General features: G+C 48.6%; 1 long non-coding RNA gene across 3 annotated transcripts in view; it reads right to left on the bottom strand.

Moving 5' to 3' along the window:
- Positions 1-15,930: 15,930 nt before the first annotated feature.
- The window catches only part of LOC132367301 (uncharacterized), a 67,501-nt gene continuing 60,557 nt past the window's right edge, over positions 15,931-22,874 (bottom strand). For 2 of the 3 annotated variants that reach the window (XR_009503752.1, XR_009503754.1), the window contains exon 3: positions 15,931-16,073. This is a non-coding gene — a long non-coding RNA (uncharacterized LOC132367301). Of the gene's footprint in view, positions 16,074-20,345; positions 20,375-22,874 lie in introns of all 3 variants that reach the window. The other variant, XR_009503753.1, reaches the window with a different exon arrangement.

Genomic DNA, 22,874 nt, shown 5'->3' with positions numbered 1-22,874 from the left:
GCGGTTGATGGACATTTGGGTAGTTTACATCTTCTTTTTGGCTATTATGAATAATGCTGCTGTGAACATTTGTGTACAAGTTTTTGTGTGGGCGCGTTTTCAGTTCTCTTGGGTACAGACCTAGGAGTGGAATTGCCGGATCATATGGTAATTCAATGTTTAATTTTCTAAGGAACCTCCAAACTGTTTTCCAAAGTGGAAAAGTAGCTGTCCCATCTTAAATTCCCACCAGCAATTATGAGGAATTCAACTCCTTCACATCCTCATTATCACTAGTTATTATCTGACTTTTTGATTCTAGCCATCCTAGTGGGTGTGGAGTAGTATCTCATTGTGGTTTTGATTTGCATTCTCTGATAACCACTGGTAACTTACCATCAGTAACTTTTCAGTGCTTATTGCCATTTGTGTATCTTTGGAGTAACGTCTATTCAAATCCTTTGTCCATTTTTTACAACCATTTGTCTTTTGGTTTTTGAGTTCTTTATATATTTATAAATACTAGGCCCTTATCAGATATATGATTTTCAAATATTTTCTTCCATTCGATAGGCTGTCTTTTCACTTTCCTGATGGTGTCCTTTGAAGGAAAAAAATTTTTTTTATTTTGATGTAGTCCAGATTTATCTATTCTTCTTTTGTTGCTTGTGCCCGTGGTGTCATATCTAAGAAACCAGTACCTAACCCGAGGTCACAAAAATTTACCCCTACGTTTTCTTCTAAAAGTTTTTTAGTTTAAACTCTTACATCTAGATCTATGATTCATGTTGAGCCTTCAACAATTATTTGTTGGGCAGCTACTATGTGCCAGTCACTGATCTAGGGCTGGGTAAACCTCAACACATCGGTGAGCAAAACAGGCCACCGACCATCCTTGAAAAGCTGACATCCCAGTGGAGGAAACAGACAATAATCAAGAAAACAAACAAACAGGATAAACTGAACTGGTGTTGAGCCCTGGATAATGAAACCACATGACATATTCAGGAAACCAGGTAGTTCCATGAGCCTGGAGCCCTGAGCAGGTGTTGAGGGCTTCAGTGGGAGGTGGGTCACAGGGGCTGGCTAAAGGGCCCTCCTAACTCTTTCCTTGTTTACAAATGGCAGACTGAGGTCCAAGAAGGTGAGGTCAGGTGTCCAGCACTGCACGGCCAGGCAGTAGCAGCACTGAAACAAGGCTCTCATTTCCTAGGGTTCCTTGGCCCAATGTCCATCACTCCCCTGGGGCTGTCGCTGGAGGAACACAGTGCATTTTCTACACAGCAAGGTTTGGGTTTCTTGCTAGCATCATGGGTAGAAAGGAGCAGAAAGTGCTCTGATAGTACCTGAGCAGTGTCTTGCTTGAACTACTAAAACCCTCTTAGATTAGATAATCCACATGATGATTTTTATGGGCTATCCCCTCACTGCGAAAGGTTCTGCTTTTAGACAGGCTATTTCTGCCTTCCGTTTTGATAAGATAATATCTCAGTTAATCCATTTCTCTGTTGCGCTCTGCTGAAACTTCTCCCTTAATCTTCATTATCTCTCACCATGTGCTTTTATTGGGACTTCACTGGACCAGATTCACCCCCAGCCTCCGTGCAGTTGTAAGAAGAGGAGATAACATTCAGAACAACTCAGAGCTTTGCCCGTCTAGGGCCCATGTTGGCTGTCACTCACCTGAAGTTTCATCCACTGGACTCCCAGGTTCCCAGGTCACAGGAAAAATTCCATATTCTGACACATCTTCCCTTTGGGGAGGTCTGTGGCTACTTTGTGGGACCCTCCTGGCAACGGGAAAGAACAAAAATCTAATTATTAGTCTGCCAAATGGGGCACTTGCACCAGGAATCAGCATTTCAGAGTTTTAACAGTAATTAGAGTGGTCTCAGTCTGAGACTGCAGACAGGGTTCATCCTGCAGGTCACCTCTGACCTTGTCCCCAGGGAGAGGGAGAATCAATTAGCCTACCATGGCTGGGGGGACCCTCTTTGCTGGTGGAGACAGCTCTCCACCAGGAATCAGGAGATGAGGCTCATGTGTCATTGGGCGAGTTATGTCACCCTTTCTGGGTCTCGATTTTTTCTATAAAAAATGGCAGATTTGGCTTTGTCTCTAAGGTTCCTGGGCTCTAAGCCAGCTTCATGAACGTGTATATAGTTGGGCAACAGTGACTGCTTGGTGCCAAAGTGTTGACTTTGATGAGGGTGTTGGGGGAGAGGGTGAAGAGATTTACTTCTTAAAGGAGATCATTGCTGTATGCTTAAATGTGTCAAGTCCACCCTGGTCGCCACTGGCCACTTGTGGCTTTTAAATTCCAATTGATTTAAATGCAATACAATGTAAAAGATGGTACTTGAGCACATGAGCAACGTTTCAGGAGTCTTGGACAGTGAAGATAGAAAATATTTCTATCTTTGCTGAAAGTTCTAACTGACAGCACTGGTGTAGATAGCATTTTCTCATGAATCATCTTGAATTTTACAACAATTCAGTAAGATGAGGGGGAGAGGCCTAACAAGATTGAGAGATTCAGTTCTACCCTGTGCTTCCCAGGTATAGCTTTTGCATACACGTCGCGTGCAATCCGCTCAACATCTTGTCAAAGAAGATGTCGTTATTTCCTTTTTTAAATAGGAAAACTATGGCCAGGGAAGCAAAGTAACTTACCCAAAGTTACTCAGCTGGCAACCGACCCCACCGCCCTGCACAGTGGCAGCCAGACAAGGGCGGGCATTGGATTCTCCAGATGAAGAGACCAAGGCTCAGGGAGGTCACATGGCTTGGGCCGGGGTCCCTGCTCTGGAGGGGCTCAGCAAGGCCTCTCCCCAGTCTAGCCAACAGGGACCCATGAAGCAGGGGCTTCCAGCCACTGGTCCTAGATTCTATAAGGAACACTTTCTGTCTGGAAAATAACAAATCAAGAGAAAATTCAGTACTTCCTTGGTGGCACAGTGATTAAGAATCCGCCTGCCAACGCAGGGGACACGGGTTCTATCCCTGGTCTGGGAAGATCCCACATGCCGCGGAGCAGCTAAGCCCGTGCGCCACAACTCCTCTGCCTGCGCTCTAGAGCCTGGGAGTCACAACTACTGAGCCCGCGCACCACAACTACTGAAGCCCGCGCACCTAGAGCCCATGCTCCGCAACAAGAGAAGCCACCGCAATGAGAAGCCCCCGCACGGCAACAAAGAGTAGCCCCCGCTCGCCGCAGCTAGAGAAAGTCTGTGTGCAGCAACGAAGACCCAACACAGCCAAAACTAAATAAATAAATTTATAAAAAGAGAGAGAAAATTCATGCTCTTGCAGTGATGAAAATGAAAATTGCCAATTTGCTAGTCAAAAAGCATTTCCCTGTTTAGAGATAAGAGTAAATTTGAGTCTTTGTTATCAGTGATTAATTCATTACAGCGCAGAGTCTCCCTGCGGTATCCGGCCCCACTGCGTGGTTTAGGAAGCCCATGTACCTGGCTGTAGCAGCTGGCCAATCCCCAAACTCCCTTTTGCCTGATCTCCTTTCCAACACTGCTCAGTGATTCTTTTTAAGTTTTAAGGGAAGTCTGCCATGGAGAAAGGGTGTGTGTGTGCGCGTGCGTGCGCGCACACGTGTCACAGTGTCTGGGGCTGTCTCATTAGGTTAGAGAAATGAGGGAACCTTTCAACGAAGCAGGGTCCTAACTGATGTCTGCACTCAGACCGCTGGGCTGGGTGGACGTCAGGAGACCCAGGCCCCGAGCCTAGCTTGCCTCTTCTTCCTTGAGCCTTCCAATCTAATTTAATAAGAATTTACTGTTGTCAGGAAAGCTGCTAGCCAGGGAAGCAAAATGGGTTTCAGCTTTCATGCCAACGTCAGTTGATTGGTAGCCACTGCCTCCGGTGCTAGATGGGGAAGGACGCTGAGGCTCAGTGGGCGAGAACACCTTGATTGATTACTCATGTCTACCAGGACCCAGGAGTGGGGAGTGGCCGCAGCCTACACCAAGATGAGGTACATAGTAATGATGATATAAATAATAATCACGGTAATTAGAAGAAAACCTTCCTGGTCAGGTCATTGGGGATAACAAGTGAGATCTTAGATGTGAAGGTACATTGTGACCAGGACAGATGGACTCATGATATCTGGGCTCTTATTAATGCTTTGATTGTGAATCATGATTTCCTTGTTCATGCAACTTGATCCTCCCCGCCCTGCCTCCCCAGTGTTGCCAGGCCTTGTCATAAGCCTGGACGCAGCAGCGATGTGGAAGGAGATCCGTGGGTAAATGCTCATTCATTCGTTGATTCATTCAGGCACTCAGCATTCCTAGCTCTGTTCATTTCACTCAGGATACATTTCAAACAGTCTTTTAAGATCCAAGTACCAGCACCAAGATAGCCCAGGTGTCTGTCCCCTCAGCGCTCCTGGAATAGTTGTCCTTTGGACTTGACCTTCAGGGAAGGGAGGAGATTGGTTTTCCACCCAGGGCTGGACGATGAACACCCTGCCAGGACCACTGAGGGAGACTCCAAGCTCCAGAGCTGAGCACACAGTTTATTTGGTAGATGATCCAGGGAAGCATCACTAAGGGGCAGGGGCATGACTCGGGTTATGCAAGGAAGCCCATTCAGGGGGCATGAAGAGCAGGTCACTTCTGTGGGCAACTGGGGCTCCCTCCGGCTGGGCAACAATGGGAGACATAATATCGAAAGGTCTCAGAGTTGCCCACCTGGGACTGAGGAAGTTGGGGTATTTGTCCACCAGCTCCCACCCACCAGTGCTTGAGGGCTGCTCCTGGGGCGTTAACTCCCTGACTTTTCTGGCCATCCCCACCTGCAGGCCAAGCTTGCTCCTGCAGCAGCCAGAGAAAGCTCTAGGGCAGAGTTCCAGGTGCTTGAATTAGGAAGCCTTGGTGCGTACAGATCCGACAAGTACCAGGTGGACGTGGGCAGGTCACCGCCAGCACCTTCCCTCTCCAGAAGAATCACAGTTTAGATCTTCTGCAGCATTAAAGATCTGATCAGCTGTCTCATTACCAGGCTGGGGAAAATGAAGCTCAGAGAAGGTAGGATACACACACAAGTTTACAGAGCAAGTCTCCAGCAATGATAATAACCCTAATGCCAGTTACCACGTCGTGGGTGTCAGGCAGGATGGGAGGGGCTTTGCACAATAATCTCTAAGCTTTGCCATTACCCCCACAAGGCAGATGTTACTGTTTCATTTACAGTTAAGAAAACTGGGCTCTGAGAGGGGAAGTATTTGCCCAAGGACACCAAGCATAAGTGGTGGAGACAGAATTCAAAGCCAGGTCTGTCTGCCTCCACAGCCTGGGATCTTTTCATCCCTCCACAAAGCCAGCAGGAGCCTCCAGGGATAGTTCAGAGCCCAGGGTTCTCCCCACTCCCCCCCCCCACAGTCAAGACAAGGGGTGCCCTCTAGGTCAAGGGCCTGAACCTGGCAGGTTGCCTTAAACTCCCTCAAGAGCTCAGGGCTAGCCCACCGCTGGTCATCTCTGCTTCTCACAGGGGCTGTGCCTCATTCTCAGTAGAACAACCTGGAGATGACACAGGGGTGGGCTGGAAGCAGAGATCCACAGGGGAGCAAAACAGGGAATCCCAATGAGTGAGCTGGACCCCATGAAGGAGCTGCAGAAGGAGTCGGTTATCAGCTGTGCACCCTGAGGAAAGGCACCGGAACGGGTGCCTTGCTACCCTCACCTGCAGAACAGGGTGATAGTAACAAGAGCTAACACTTAATGGGCACTTCTTGTACCAGTCACTCTTCCAGGCACTTCACATGAATGAACACACAGAATTCTCAAACTGAGGCGGTGCTGCTAACACCATCCCCAATTCACACAGGAGCACACTGAGGCCCTGAAAAAACGGAGTGACCCGCCAAGGTCATTCAGCCCAGGCGGCTTGATTCCAAATCTGTCATCTGAGCCACTCTGGCGCAAGTCTAGAAAGGGAGCCCCCTCCCCCAATATATAGTCCGTAACCCTTGCTTACAAAGCGGTTTTGGCCAGCATGCACTCACTCTCCGGAGATCGTCTATCATGATCTCCATATTTTACTAAAGAGGAAACAGATCCGAGAAGGTCCAAGGTCAAGAGCAAGTCAGATGTCAAGCGAGTGTCAGTGTGCTCGCCCAGGTTGGAGGGCGTGGGTGGAACCAGGGGTCCCAGCGAGGGCGGGGTCGGGGGTGTCTGAGCCTCGCCCAACCCCGTGTCCCCCGACCCAGCCCGCAGGGCCCAGCGCGGGGGCAGCGCTGACTCGGCCCCTGCGCGAGCCTGTATCCTGGAGCAGGGAGCTAGGCACCGCCGCCTGGGGGCCTGGGGACGTCCCCAGTGGCAACCGCCGCCGGCAGAAGGAGAGCGGGACCCTCCGGGAGAGTTTATAAGGGAGCCCGGGGCGGGAGAGCTAATTGTAGAGGCTCCCTCGGGGACCAGAGAAGGAAGCAGGATTGGGGGATGCGGAGGAAGGGTGAAAGGAGGAGGGGAGGATGGGCACAGAATCACCAGAAGCCAGAAGACGGTGGTCCACCAGACGATCCCCCAGGACCCCGACTTCTGTCTATAGGAGGCATTTCTCAGTGTGCCTACCCACCCACTCCCACCACACACAGAGAGCAAGAACCCCCCAGACTAGGAAGCAGGGGACGGAGGATTTAGAAAAACCAACAGAAAGGGCTGGAAAAGGACTTCTGGTCCAAGCCCACCTGCCCAGAAGGAGAAACTGAGATGCCAGGAAGGAAAGACCTGAGTGTCCTCATGGCCTGGCTGGGGGGTTAGTCCTCACTTTAAAAGGTGGTGCAGGCCAAGTCCCGCCATGCCTTCTCCCTCCTCTGGCCCTTCCCCAGCCCCGCTCCCCGGTCCCCTCCCTCCTGCCCTCACCTCCTCAGCCACTGCCTTCACAGCAGGGGCCCCAGTCCCCGCCTCTGGGAAGGTCCCAGTTTCCCCAAGACCCGCAGGGACTCCCCTTTTCAAATGCTGTCTCCATCCCTTGGTAGAGAGGGGTGGCCTTGGAAAGCCTCTGTGGGCGTCTGGACCAGGGTGGGAGGCTGGCCTGGGGCTTCCCTCCCCGCCAAGGGACTCTGCGCTGCCAGCCTCCAACCGCAAAGGCAAGTTACTCCCAGTGGGACTGACTCTCGGTCTCTTCCTCTGCGTGGGGAATAATGATAACACCACCATGGAGAACAATGCACCACTGCCCCGCGGGAGAACCACCTCCCCGCAGAGCCCACCAGATCTATCTCCTGCTCCCTCAGCTACCCCGCACTTTCCCTCACACCCCAGCTCCAGCCCCGCCAACCCTCTTCCAGCCACCTATTGCACCTGCTGTGCCCTCAACCTGGAATGGCCCCCCCCTCAGAGTGATGGCAAATGAAAGAAAAGAAATCTTAGGGCCCCCTCAGAGCTGGGGGCAAAGTAGGCCTTTGCCAGGGTCTGGCCATTTTGCAGGGGCCTTTCACACCAGGCCCCCCGGAGTCGGGAATAGGAGCCACCAGACCTCCAGGGCAGGGGCTTTCTGTGGGCTCCTTTGCAAGGATGGGGAGGGAGAGAGGAGAGTAAGGAAACTTCCACATCTCAGGCCTCTGTCAGCCACACTCCCACCCCGGGGCCTTGGCACTTGCCCTTCTCCCAGCCTGGCCTGCTTCTCCCCAGATCTCTGCTGCAGGCCGCAGCTCAAATGCCACCTCCAGGAAGAGGCCGTCCTGGCCACATGTCACCCAGCCTTATTGTCTTCATATGAACTGACATCTTTGACATGCTTGTGTACCCACGGTCTATCAGCCATCCCTCACCCTTCTGCCAGGGACCTTGCCCAGGTGGCTCACTGAGGACCCCCAGCACCTCAAGAGGCTGCTCCGTAGTAGGTGCTCAAGACCTATTTGTCAAATACTGAAAGGGCCTCCACGCGCCTCTGCTTCTCGTACATCTGTTTGAAGTTGCAGTATAGACCCAGATGTGTTATTTTCCCTTGTTAATTACCGCACAGTAATTATAGTAAGAACTGTAAGTACAGAATGCATTAATGGGGAAAAACATAAAAGATTTCATGCACCAGCTCACAGAACACTTGAACCAGCGATGGCCCCCCTGCAGCCTGCTAGGATCTGGAGTGGGTAATTTGGCCTCCCGAGTCAGGAGCTTGAGCCCTAACCCACCCCTGCTTTTTTACCCCTTCTCTGGAAAGTCACTCCCAGGCCTGGATCTGCCTCAATAGAGGCAATGGTGGGGGTGGTGAAGCCTGGGCTCTTTCGGGGTTAAAATCTTGCTTCCATGTGTCTGAATTCCTGGGGGGGAGGGAGATGTTGGACAGATGACTTAACTTCTCTGAGCCTCAGTTTTCCCATCTGTAAAGTGGGGATAGTGATACCTCCCTCCCAGAATTGTTGCCGGCCCTAAAAGAGATGACATAAGCAAAGTGCCCACAGTGGGTTTCAGCCAAGTTGACTCAGTGTCGTAGAGAAAAGACAGGCTCTCTGCTTTCCCACCTCGGGCCCTCCTGCGACTCCTCTTCAGGAGAAATGGTGCAAGGCTCTTGTCTGTTCATTGGCTTCTCTCCTCTACTCTCAAAAGCCAGGTTGACTTTGACAAGGTTAGTGAAAAATGTCCTTAATATGGTTGTTGCAGACCCAGAGTTTTAACAAGGGGGTGCTATTTGTGGGAAGGCCATATCTTCATGAATGAATTCCCAGGTGTACTGCCAGCTGTTAGAGCTTGTGGAGCCTGTTTACACCTCTGCTTGCCCTGGACACACACACACACACACACACACACACACACACACACACACAAAATGCCAGCAGTGCCCCCACTAGGCAAAGAGAGAACCACAAATGCCCCCGGGGTGGAAACCCTTGTGGGCTCAACTGACAAGGGGAGGAGAAAGAGCCTAACGTAAACTGTAAAGTGCTGGAGAGGTGGTGTCATGGTTGATGTTCCAGAACCAGGTCTTCGGTCCTTTGCAGCTGCTGGGGTGGATATTGAGCTTGAGTTTTGCCTTCCTGGTGACCCTGTGCGCCCTCTTGTGGGTATCAGTGGTAGCAGCAGGTTTTCCACTTGTTCTGCCTTCTATCAGGTGGAGTCTTGTTTCCTTTTTTTTTTTTCTTATTCTTTTAAAAAAGTACTCTTTAATTCAGTGCCACAGTTCTTATGAATATATGACCCCCAATTGCCACTTTGCTGTTTTCCAAAGCATTGAAGGATGAGGATCCAGTCTCATTATTGATCCTACCTTAAAACAAGTAAGCATTTAATTTGCTTTTAAAAAAATCATTATACAAAATTTTGGAAATATTGAAAAGCACAAAGAAAAAAGTAAAACTCAAGAGTAAGCTTTCTAACTATATCACAGCCAGCAGGAGAAGGGAATGAGGTCACAGCCCTCCTGGTTCACCAGGAGTTTATTTAGAGAAAATAGAAGGCTTTCGACAGAACATTTTGCCCATTTGAGCTCGATTCCAAGCTTGTGAAAGAGGGTGGGCATCTGGGTTTGGGAGCCAAGTCAGTTCACGTTGCTCACCCTGTAAATAAAGGCTGTTTCTGAGAACTTCTCCTCACACCCGCTTTTTTCCTTCCAACCGAGACCCCCGCGCAGTTAGCTCAGTGGATAGAATGAGCTCTGGGGTGTTGCACTCATACAACCATTTGACATTGTTTATTGATCACTATTCTGGGCCAGACCCTGTGCAGGCATAGAGACTAAAACACAATCCTTGCCACCCAAAACTCATGGTCTAGACTGGACTGGACACAGATAAGCAGGCGATACAAAGCATGCTTTGATGGGAGAAGAACAGGCTACTGTGGGAACCTGGAGGCTAATCCTGGCTCCACCACTCCTCAGCTGCGTGACCTTGATACAAGCAGCCCCTCTCTGAACCTCAGTTTCTACATCTGTAAAGTGAGGATGATAAAAGTACTTATCTCATTAAGTTATGGTGAAGATTGAATGGCGATCAAGTACATGTGTAAAACACATAGCACACAGAGCATTCGCTTATTAAATGCTACTTCTCTCCATCCACACTAAATTCTCCTCTCCATCCATATTAAATTCTTCTCTCGTCTTCAGACTCTGGAGAGGAAACTTGACGGCAACTCCCTGTTAAAGTCTGGATGCCTGCTGGGCTTTGAGGAAGATCATGAAATTTTATCTGTAGTCATTTCTAGAAAGGGTCCTAGAAACCAGCCATCCAAGCCCTCTTATTTTAGAGAAGAGGAAATTAGGGCCTAGAGAAGGGAGGGGATGGACCTGAGGTCACAAAGTGATCTGTGCTTGGTCTTCGAGATCCCAGCCTCTGCAGGGAGGAGGCTGCACTTGAATCCAAGGCTCCACTGCTTGCTGGTTTGGGCAAATTAGTTCAACTCTCCATGTCTCAGTACCCTCATCTATAAAATGGGCACGACAACAACCTTCTTCTTAGGGCTTATCGGAGGATTACATGAGCTGACTCCTGGTCCAATGCTCAGTCCACTATACCTAGAATTTACGTAGCTCAGAATTTTAGGAAAGCAATTCTTCATTCTGAATCTGCACATTTTGCATCCAGAATTCATGGGTCAGGACGTGGCTCAAGTTCTTCCCGAATGTAAAGGCCTCTTGGTGGGAGCCTTGGGTGAGCAGAAATAAACTCCTATTCCAGGCGACCGAAGGGTAAATTGTGATCAAAGTAAGTAAAGAGCAAAGCAGTGCCACTTCCCCATCCCCATCCCCCGGCCCCCAATGAACCTTACTCAACATCATCTCAGTGAACATGGCTGGGTCATAATTTAAGAAAATAGATTGCATCTTGATCACTGATAGTCCATTGCCTCTCTTGTCATGCCCAAGATGAATTATACTGGTTTAAGGTCAGAAACAAAATGCCAACAATTACATCAAAAAGTCAGATTAAATAAAAATAAAAACAAGCAAACATCAGAAAAAGTTAGCATCTGGGTGAACTATTGTTAATCGTGGCCGCCCCTCAGCGTTTCCTCTTTTCTTTCAAAAATAGCCATATGCTCAGGAGCCTTTCAGGGGTCACCCAAATAGAAAAGAAATCCCCTGAGATTGGTTGCAGACTCCCGTTTATCCATTTCTCTTTCCATATCACGGTGGAAAATCACCAAGGCCACATGGAGATCTGTAATGATTTTTTGTACACTCGTGTAAACAAAAGAACATACAATTTTCCTTTTCTTCCCAGCAGAGTGTTTTATTTTTTTATTTTTCTAGTTCAGGGAAAATGTTGAGATCCTTTAGGGGGGTTGTTGAAATATCTTGAAATCAAAGACATAGTACTAAAGAAATATTTAGAGAAGAAAGAAGTGAGTTGAAGGGGCTGCTCTTTGTGGTGAAGCCAGGTTTATTTTATTATAAGGTTTTGATGTTCTCAGGAAGCAAGTGCATGAGGGAAGGGCTAAGTGGAAAATTCCAGAAAGAGAAGGATGCCAGGCTCTCATGGAGGTCAGGAGCCCCCACTTGAGGTTGTTAAGGCAGCCTATGTTCTTAAATGATTGGCTTATGGACTATTTTCAAGAATAGCAGTGGCTCACAAGCTGATCGCCTTGCAGTGTGGCAGGCCGTGTGAGGCCGTAGGAAGACCTCAGCTTTCAGCTCAGACAAGCTAAGGTCTCTGCCATCACTGGAAAGTGACCCTGGGCGAGCGGTTTCACCCCTGTGGGCCTCAGTTTCCTTGTCAGAAAAATGCCATGTTTATTATTGCAATAATGTTTGGGAAGCCCCTAGCACAGGGCCTGGGCCATAAAGTTAATGCTGTTGTCAACATTCTCTGACAAAAAGGCATCTCATTTGATCCTCCCAAACCTTCTGAGGTCCTCAGAGCTGGAATCCTTGTTCCTGCTTCCCAGATAAAGAGTTTCCTAAAAATCATTCACTTCTTAGTGATGAGCGTGGGTGTTGTAAAGGGACAGGCAGACCTGGGTCCCAGTCCCAGCTCCACCAAGTGATATCCACTGATGACATCGTGCAGGTGACTTTACATCTGTGAACCTCAGTTTCTCCCTCTGTGCTGCAACATATCTGCCCGGTGGCCTGCATGGAAAACACCCCTGGACATTGCAAGCTCTTAGAAGATTCTAGACACTAAACACAGTGCCTGTACTTCAGGGAACAGACTGGGGGATGTCAGAGCATCCAAGGATGTCCACAGAGGAGAGTGACACTGTAGGTTTCATCAAGAAAACAGACAACTTTCCCAAGCACCAGGATGTTGGCCTTTCCCCTAACAATCTCACTTCTCTTCCCATGTCCCAGTTTGCCTCTTTTCCCCAGGGACAGGCACAGTGGCTCCTATCGGTGGGGCTGGGCTTGGGGAGAGGTCACATGACCAATGTGGTTGGAGGTATGACATCTCCACAAGACTCCAGCCCAGGAGGCCCCGTGGAGGGCTTGGGAGAGCCCAGCAATCTTGATCTCAAGCATCTAAGTTCATCGGAGCCTCCCAAATCTCAGGCACTCTAAAGCCAGGTTTGGCCTTAAAAAAAAAAGAAAGAAAGAAAACATAAGATCAAGGGGAAAGGATGTGGAAGAGCACTGAGCAGTGAGTCAGGAGACCATGCTCCAGCACCAGCCCTGCCTGGGTGACCTTGAACATGGCCTCAGCTTCCCCATCTGTACCACAGGAGGTTGGACTGGGTTAGTGTTTCTCAAAGTCTATTTCACAGAACATCAGTTCTGCCAGTGCCCCGCAGAACAAGAGTTCCAGGGTCCAGTAACCCTGGACGACACCGCATGCCTTGTCCTCTTTGGGTGATGCCCTTTAGTATATTAAAGGCTCTGAGAAGTCCTGCAGAAAAGAAAACTCTTCAACCTTTTTACTAGACTATAATCCCCAAGCAGGAATTTTTGTCTGTTTTAGCTTTATTCACTGATGTGCTCCCAGGCCCTAGAACAATGGCATATAATAAGCATTCAATGAATGTTTGTTGGATCAATGAATAAGCGAACTTTCTTTAACCCAGCAGATCCCAAACTTATTTGCTCACAGAACCTTATTTTATTTCTCAGTGCACCCCTGACATCCCTGGAAGGTGGCCCTCTGAGGAACACGCTGACTGGAATTCTCAGACACGTGAGTGGGCCCAGCCAAGATCAGCCCAGCCTGGCTTGGATCAGTTGAACTTCTGAGCTATCCCAGGAGTTCCCTGGTGGCCCAGTGGTTAAGACTCTGTGCTTCCAATGCAGGGGACGCTGGTTCGATCCCTGCTGGTTCCTTTTTGTTTGTTTGTTTGTTTTGTAGCTTTATAAACATAGTTTTATAAAACAGCATGTTTATAAAATGTAATTTTTCATGGTTGCTCTGGTTTCCCTGTAGGCCATAAACAAAGGGACCCCACTGGTTTGGAGCCAGAGAGAAAAAAATCAAGAGGCAATGCCATGATGTTTGCTGCAGGATGGCTGTGTACTTTGAAACCAGCATTCCAGGAAACCAGAAAAGTAACCAGCATTATCTTGGAGGTCTTCCAAGCATCAGGAGACACTCCAGGTGCCCCATCTCTCACGTCTAAGTGCCTCATTCTGTGAAGCCGTGTCCCACCCTGCCCAGCAGAGTAGAAAATTAAGACACTCACCAGAAGGGTTGGACTCTGCAAATCCCCCACTGTTTCTTCCAAAAGGCCAAATGACTGATGATTTTCTTTTAATCATCTGCACCTTAGTTCATCTCTGGGAAACTTTCTGTGTATGGCTCAGAGTAGGAGCTCAGAAAATGTGTCAAGTGAAGGAAGGGACAAAAGAATTGAGCACTGTGCCCTCCCCCAACTCCTCCCTCTCCCTCCCCCTCTCTCTCCCCACTGTTTTGTGACACCCTCTATTTCTACCATTCTCCCCTCCCCCTCCCTCTCAGGCACATGGAGAGACACGATGAGCCCCAGGCCCACAGCTGGCGCTTCCCCCATGCTTCTGGGAGCTAAATATGGCTCACTTACCAAACCAAGACTCATCAGGCCTCACCCTGTGCCCAGCTGTGAGCTAAACGTAGGGGGTGAATTGGAACAGGACGCACCCCTGCCTCGGAAGAGCCCACAGTCTGGCAGGAACGCAGCTGTGGACAGATGATGACGACCCAGTGGTGAGGTCCTCAGTGGAGCAGGAGTGAGGAGAGGGGCAGCTGCAGGGGGTGAGCGGGGGCTGAGTGTAGACAGGCTGACCTACTTCCCACTAATAGCCTTGAAAGAAAGACCTTCTTCTATCCACAGTGAAATCCTAGGGAAGGACTCTGATTGGCCCACTTTGGTTTATCAGCCCATCCCTGGGCCAGGGGAAGAGGCAGTGGTTTTCAAACTTGGCTACCTTCTAGAATCACCTGGAGCGTTCTTAAAAATCCCAGTGCTCAAGCCGCCCCCAGACCAATTAAACCCTAACGTCTAGGGATGCTCTACCCAAACCACATCAAGTAAGGAAGAGGCTGCTCCTGAAAGAAAGTTGCTAAGGGGCTGCTATCATCCAAGAAGGAAGGCTGGGGGCCGGCTGCCACCCCAGCAGGAAACGGGTTCAGGAGCTGCTTTGATGATCAGTCGAGGCGACGGTGAGACTGGCAGGTCAGGGATGGAGAAGGGTGCTGGCCTCGGTTTCCCACGCTGCCAGGAGGGGGCCTGGCCATCTCTTCCTGCCTGGGAGGCGGCTGGGGTGGCGGCTGTGGCCCACACCTGGCTCTGCCGCAGTGTGGTGCGCACCCCTCACACTGTGTGCACCACGCTGCACGCAGTGGCCTCAGTCTCCCTGCCACGAATAAGGCTCTTCCAGCAAAGGCAGCCTAGGACCCGCACTGGGTCCAGCTGGGCCCAGCCCCCTCCAGTTTGGAGCAGTACCCAGTCTCTGGAAGAAAGAAACATGCATGTCTCTCTCTTACCACCCCAGGGAGTGTGGCCCCACTAAAATCTTAGATGAATGGAAACAGACTATTTGGAAAAACAGGACAGTGAAATAACCCAGCAAAGGTTTTGGGGGAAAAAAATTCAAAATTCTGTGTAATTAGAAGGTAATATTTATGCCAATCATTAACAGAGCAGCAATAATAGGTCAAGGCACCCAGGTTTCCTTTAATAGGGGTGAAAAAGGATGAAATCAGTAAACTGCCAGGCCTAAGGGGGTGCTGGGCAGAGGGTCTGGCACTGCAGGTCTTGTCAACTTTGAGACACTGCAGGTTCCCATAAGGGCCCGGTCCTTATGGCACCAGCACTGGTATTTAGGGGAGTCCTGGAGTCTCTTGGCCCGGGGTTTTATAATCTTGCTGGACCAGAAGACAGATCCTTTTGCTTATGGGGAACAGCTGAGGGGTTGGGGCCCCTCTGCAGATGCAGATGGCGGCTGACACTGTTTGTTATTTAAATTAACCGTCAAGCATCTCATTTTAATCCACCTGAAGGGGCATCTCAGGCGTGTTGTAATTAGCCCGAGGGAAACTGGGCAGAGGAAGCCTGTGTTGTTGGAGCGTTTGTCTTGTTTCTATCTAACAAGACCTAACAAGGTCATCCTTGTGTGGAAATCAAGAAACACCAATGGCTGCTTGGAGGGAACTTGCAGAGAAAACAATTGCCATGGTGACGAGTTTATGTACAGGAAAAGGGGTGCATTGCAGCCAATGAGCTCCCCTCCCAGTCTGTCTGTCTGCATCGTAAACACTAATCATACCTTCCAGCTCGGCAGCTCACACTTTATTTTTGTATCTTAATAAGTCTCGGCATTCAGATCGAGAGCCAGAATCTAGCGGCCTCCCTGGTGCCCGTTATCAGAGCTCTCTGGACAGTGGACGGTGAGCTGAGGCTTTGCAGATTCACGATGGAAAGCCACAGACCTAATGCCGTCACCCACAGGGACCTAACGCATCAAAGGATGACCTTTCCGTTCCTTTGAGAGACATTATGCCTCCCAAGAAATACGTGCGTCTCCCCAGAATGACACAGGATACGACCTACTCTTCAAAGATGCAAACTCATCCATTTGCTCATTATTCGTTCATTTACTGATGTATCTGTTTGACAACTAATTATCAGCACAGTCAATGAGGCAGGGCCAGTGGGGTGCGAGGATCCAGCAAGAAGTCAGGCAGGCTTGGTCCTTCCATCAGGACACCGACAGGTCAGCGGGGGAACCTTAGAATGAACAAGTAATTACAACTGAGATAAACGTTGTGAAAGGCGAGCAAATCAATGGACCGAGTAGGTAGACTGGAGGCAGGTGGTCAGGGTGTCCACCACTTTCCCCCTTCATACTCATCAATTTGTGGAGGTGCCATGCTGCTCAAAGTGAAAGGAAAGCAATGCAGCAAGATTTTATTAGGCCCTGTTGTTTGCAATTGGTAGAAAGATAGATGACAAATAAATAATTTTCCATCTTCAAGAGGCTCACAATTTCCCAAGCTGAGCAAAACATGTGTCCGGGGCTCTCGGAGGAGAAAAGAAATGATGCCCAGCCCTTGAAGGAGAAAAGTGTGGGCTCATCCACAACAGACAGGGTGGATCATGCTTTTGTATCAGTTTTGTTGTCTTTACACTTTCATCAGACTCAGGTGTGGGGAGCAAAGGCCCTCATCTCCTCACCCCCGGCACATTCTCACCATTGAACTGACCAGGACCCTGTCCACGGGTTCACGTTTCTGTTTTTTAAATTTTTTTCCTCCTTCATCCCTGATCCCCACTATCATCCCCCTTCCCCCATAGGCATCCTTACTGATATGGTTGATATATATTCTTAAGTACGTACAAATCCTTGGGATGTCCCTGGTGGCGCAGTGGTTAAGAATCTGCCTGGCAATGCAGGGGACATGGGTTCGATCCCTGGGCGGGGCAGATCCCACATGCTGTGCAGCAACCAAGCCCGCAAGCCACAACTACTGAAGCCTGCGCACCCTAGTGACCATGCTCTGCAACAAGAGAAGCCACCGCAACAAGAGAAGCCCACACGCAGCAACCAAGACCCAACGCAGCAAAAAATTTTAAAAAATAGATTAATTAATTTAAAAAAATATATGTATGGGGCTTCCCTGGTGGCGCAGTGGTTGAGAGTCTGCCTGCTAATGCAGGGGACACGAGTTCGAGCCCTGGTCTGGGAGGATCCCACATGCCGCGGAGCAGCTGGGCCCGTGAGCCACAATTACTGAGCCTGCACGTCTGGAACCTGTGCTCCGCAACAAGAGAGGCCGCGATAGTGAGAGGCCCGCGCACAGCGATGAAGAGTGGCTCCCACTTGCCACAACTAGAGAAAGCCCTCGCACAGAAACGAAGACCCAACATAGCCATAAATTAAAAAAAAAAAAAAAATTAAAAAAAAAAATATATGTATGAATCCTTACAGAACATGTCATGCTGTTCTGTGTTTGTATATGCTTTTAATTAACATGACTAATTCTATGCTAAAGCTCTCAGTCTGATTCTTTTTTTCTTTTTTTTTCCACTCAGCACCAAAGTGTGTTCAGTGGTATGTAATAGTTGCTTCTAACTGTGCACAGTATCCCATGGTGAGAATCCACTGTGTTTTTCTCATCCACTTCCCCAGGGATGGACACCTGGGTGACCTCCAAAATCCCTGTCCCTCCAAACTCTTCAGCCGTGGCACTTTATGCAGGTTCCCTTTTGTCCTATGTGATGTCTCTGGGACAGACATCCAGGAGTGGTCTTGCTGGGTAAGTAATTTCCTTAAACGTGGACAAATGGCTTTCCAAAGGCCAGGGCCCTGTAGCCCAAATGGCGGCTCTGTGTGGACCAGAGGAGGGCACCCCCTCCAGGTAGATGCTGCCCCACAAACCTGCCGGCTGGCAGGAGGTATCTTGCGTGATTTGGAAGGGGATCTCCTTCCTCCAGGCACAGCCAGCCCTAGGCCATGGGCATGGCTCGTCCTGGTGCACTGACTGGCCTTCGGGATGCCCTTGGTCTCTCAGCCAACTGCCCTTGTGCTGTGGTCCTCAGCGTTCCTGAGAATGGCTCCCAACCGCATCCCCTTCTCCTTGCATCCTTGGTGTCACCTACCTTTCTACGTGTCGCCCTTCTGAGGCTTAGAAGGTGGCTTCCATGTGTCTTATTTTCATTTGCATATCTTGGATTTTAGCACGTTTGTGCATCTCTTCATGAGCTTGTTGGCTATTTGTATTGAATTTACTGGGGGTTTTCCCCTATTGATCACAAGGAGTCTTTTGTACATTACAGGTAACAATCACTTATTGTTTTAGACGTAATACAGACGTATTACGTAAGCCCAGCTTGGCATCTGTTTCCCTATTTTGTCTATGCTCTCCTCTGCTGAACAGGAGTCCTTAATTATGATAGTCAAATTTAACAATGTTTTGGCTCATTGTGCCTTTTTGGTCTTGGTTAGGAAGTCTTTTCTGACCCCACCCCCCAAATCAGAAACCTATTATCCCAATTTTCTTCCACTCCCTTTAGAGTTTTAAGCTTATGTCTTTAACCTATCTGGAGTCCAGCTTTTGTGTGGGGTAAGGCAGAATTAGCTTTCTTTTTCTCCCTAGAGCAGGCCAGTTTTCCAAACTCTGTCCTTTCCCCGTTGTCTTGTGGCACCTCTTTAGCAAAAACTATGATCAAATCTGTGCCACTACCTACCAACTTTTCTATATCCTTTACAGCAGTGTTCTTATCACTGTGGCTCTATGGTCTATCTTAATAGCTGATACGGCAGGTCCACACTTTAAAAACTGGAAACAGGAAAAGGGCAGCCCCGGTAGATAATAGCACACAAGCCAAGACCTGAAACCTTCTGCCCTGACACTTCACTACCCCAGCTGCTTCTTACCCTTCAGATCTTGACCAAAATGTCACCTCCTCAGAGAAATGGCCCTGTCCCCCTTATGTGAGAAGCCCTGTCATAGCACCCTATCACTCCCTATCATAGCACCTTCCTCATTCCATATGTAACACACACAACTTGTAATTTTAAATGAGCTTGCTTATTTACAGTCTGTTTCCCTCACCACTCAGCAAACTCTTCAACGACAGAAACTCAGTCCATCTTAAGCAGCACCCAGTATAAATGTCAGGCTCACAACCAGACTTAGTGTTTATTGGGTGCTTAGGCTCTGTGCTAAGCACTTTATGTGTATTGGCTTATGTACTACCCTTGCACGCACACACGCACACACACACACACACCAGCCCTACGCAATAGGAGCTATTATTATCTTCATTTTATATGTAAGGAAAGTGGGGAACAGAGAAGTTAAGCAACTTGCCTAAGACCACACAGCTGCAAAGTAGATGAGCTTGGCTTTGAACTCAAACAATCTGGCTCTAGAGCTCATGTTCATATCCACTGGTTAGACCACCTCTCCGTACACCACAGAGTGGTGTGCATGAACGGGAGAATGAATAAATGCAGGGGAGAAAGGGAAGGGTGGTCAGGTGATTACAACAGCATTAACAACCATACTTGATGCAGCCTCTTTTTCCCAGTTATTACGCTCCTACTGAAAGTTATTTTTTCTCTAAGATGATGATTTTCATAAATTATGGAAAATTCTTTGGCCATTGCTTTTTATGTTACGGCCTGGGGTGGAGCACAGGGGGGTGATGAATGACTTTTTAAATTCTCTCACATTGAATTCTCAAAGACAAGACCGCATGTAGAATCTATAATTAATTATTATTCACACTTAATATAGTTAGATAATGTGAACACATACTTTCCATTAATTTATGTGGCTGATTCCTCATCATTTTCCCATAGGTATAGTTCACTGATTTCTCAAGTTATTAAAAATTAAAATTCATATTAGGGAGTTAGAGGAGCCTGGTGTCCCTACACCTATTTTTAGTCTAAAGTCACAAGCTAGGTAGGGGGAGTTCATTACAACTGCTTCCTTTGGACAATTCTAAACTAAAATGAGTGGATGCATTTATTCTTTGATTTGTTAATTCCTTAAACATTGAGGCATGACGACTTTGACAGTCTTGGGCCACGTGCCTGGGGTCTCTGTCCCCAGTGGGCTGACCACCTCCTGGGCTTGCTACCTCCCGGCTAGCCAGCTAGGTCCAAGAGGACTGGGGATGAGGCTGCCTGGTCTTGCCTGGGGTGCAGGGCAGGAGGAGGTGACATCTCAGCTGGCCCATGAAGGAAGAGAAGGAGTTAGACATTGGAGAAGAGAGAGAAAGACATTCCAGGGCACAGAAACAGCACCTGCAAAGCATGGGAGGCAAAAAAAAAAAAGGCACAGCAGGTTCCAGAGGGCCAAATAGCTTGCAGGGAGAGTGTGAACAAGGGGTGGTGGTGAGGAGTGCAGGAGAGAGGTAGGGGCAGAAGCCTCATAAGCAGAGTATTGAAATGAAAGACAGCAGATTGTCCTTTCCAGAAGCCTCGACACAGGATTCTGAAGACTCGTAGTTATCACAGGACCTTAAAGATCATTGAGACCAACGTACCCATTTTGAAGGCGAGGAAACAGGCCCACCTATTTAAAAATAAAAACAAGAACTTTTCAGATCAACTAAATTCATTCCTGCCCAAATATTTGGGGTTAATACTGTCTGTATGGCAAGGGCGTTTACATTCCAACTCCTGGACACAACTCTTATAGGGGACTTCAGAGCATGTGTGACTTTGTGGAAAGCAGCCCAGGACCCTTCCCACTGTCCATGCCACCAGGAAGCTCTGCAGGCAGAACTTTTCAGATCAGAAAATCACAGGTGCTGCACTGGTAACAACATAACCAGAGCCACCCCTGATTTGCATATTCTGCATAACTTTGCATAAAGCATTGACAAGTCTCAGAGCCTGTAATACAAAACTAATTAGAGCAGCATCTTGCCCTGGTATCCAGACTTCACATCTAGGAGAAGGGGAGGGGTTATCTTTGTCCTCCTAACCACTCACTCAAGCGTAGCTATGGGGGCTGGTTTAGGATACTGAAGCGAGAAGCTGGGTTTGAATCCCTACTCTGCTACTTCCTATGTGTGTAACCTTGGACAAATCATCTCACCCTCTGAAACTCAGTAAGAAGGAGCCACCAATCTTAGATATACAGAGTGGGCAGAGTCACATGCATTTGTGTGCCCAACATGCCTGCCACAATGTCCAACACATATTCAACACTCAGCAAATATTTAGGCACATGAGTCTGATCCAAGTGCAGCAAAATTTCCTGCTAATATTCAATGCCAAAAAATTTTTATCTCACTTCTGAACTGATTCCTTGCCTAAATCTCCCAGAACAGGAAAATTTATCCCTTAAACAGAAGGGAAAGCCCAGGTCCCCAGAAAATGACTTTCCACCAAGGAGGTCATGGCATCAGACAACATTTGCACTGAATATAAAAATCTAACCCAATGAGAAAACTGAAGCCCAGGAGAGGGAAGTAAAAATCAAAGGCTAGGACCCAGGTTTCCCAACTTCCTGCTGGAGTTCCTGCAACTGCCCCCCGGGGACCTGGATTTAGGACATTTCCTCCTCTTTCGACAGGGTCCTTGGGATGCCAGCCCTGTACGGATAAATCTGGCTGGAGTTTCCAAAGATCAATGCTGCTTTCGATAGTCTCTCCCTGCGGCAAGCTCACGACATATTTTTTCACAAGTAATAATTAGCGACAGAAATATCTGACCTACTTAGAACTCCACAAATACACACATTTGGCAGCTTCCACATCAGCTCTGAGGCCATCATAAGCAGCCTGTTTGGGAATATCTTTTTTTAACCTGGTTAAATGACAATTTTGCAGAGGGTAGTTTGGGATGCTAATTTCTGCCCACCTTACCTTGCAAGGCTGGCACTGCCCCCCTACAACCAATCTCCTCCCCATCGAGGTGGCATTCAGACCCCAAAGCTGGTGATTATTTTTATATTCTGTTCCCAACAGCAGAGGGGGATTGAGTTTCTATCTTTGGAAAGACAGATTATGCATAGGTCTTTCCAGATTTCTAAAGCAATTTAGGTAATGAGGTTTTTGTTTTTGTTTTTGTTTTTAATGCTAAACCAAAAAGGAATAGTTTAGTAAATGTCCAATTGCATGATATTAGTTCCACCCTTGCATTTCCTAAACACAGCCCTTGAAGGTTTAGTCCGAGCCTTTTCCTCCCCCAGGAGAAGGCCCCTCCCTTTCCTTGGCCCTCACATGCTTTCCTGGGTTTTAAAACATTCTTAACAAAATTGAACTAGGTGGGATGTGTGGTCCTGGGACAGGCCAAGGGCACAGCTGAAGGACCTCGGTCAGAAGCCTGGGACATTCTGGAGCTGCCCGGCTGGAGGCTGTGGGCCCTTCTGACTGCCCTTCCCCGAAGCCCAGCACCACCAACTGTTGGAACTGGGTCTCAAGGTGACATTTGTGTAGTGCTGCCCTCTAGTGGAAGCATGGCTCAGGTTTGTGATGGTAGTGTGGGCTCCTTTGTTAAGTTTTGCCAGCATTGAATGAGTTACGGACTGCTGGGCCCTGGGGACACAGTGAATGAGATCTGTTCCCCACAGGACAGTGTAAGAAGGGATGCCAGAGTGTCTGAAGTTAAATCGGATCCAGGATATGTGTAAGGAATGACTGGATGAAAGAACGCAGCACAGGGTGGGAGTTGGGGGACCTCATCTATCAGGAACATCAGAGCTGGGCTCCTGCAGGAGACGTATCTGAGCCCTATCTTATTAGTCAGCTCCAGGTAGAGATGGGGTGGGGAGGGGAAGGCCATTGCCGCCAAGGGAGCAGCTTATGTAAAGGCACAGGGGTCTGTGGAGAGCGTGGAGGGTTCAGGAAGCCACATGAAGTTCAAGGGCAGTGAGGGGAACTAAGGCTTGAGAGGAGGCCATGAGGAGATTAGGGAGAACTGTGAAGCCTATTAAGGAACTCAGACTCTAACAGGAGGGCAATGGGGAGTGGATCAATTGCTTTAAGAAGGGAGTCACCTGATTCAGTTTGGGTTTTTAAAAGACCGCTTTATAGGTTCCCAGTGCAAAGAACCATCTGGATGAA

This window comes from Balaenoptera ricei, chromosome 6 (genome assembly GCF_028023285.1).
Source record: "Balaenoptera ricei isolate mBalRic1 chromosome 6, mBalRic1.hap2, whole genome shotgun sequence".
Classification (NCBI taxonomy): Eukaryota; Metazoa; Chordata; class Mammalia; order Artiodactyla; family Balaenopteridae; genus Balaenoptera; species Balaenoptera ricei.
This window is presented reverse-complemented; position numbering and strand designations above follow the sequence as displayed.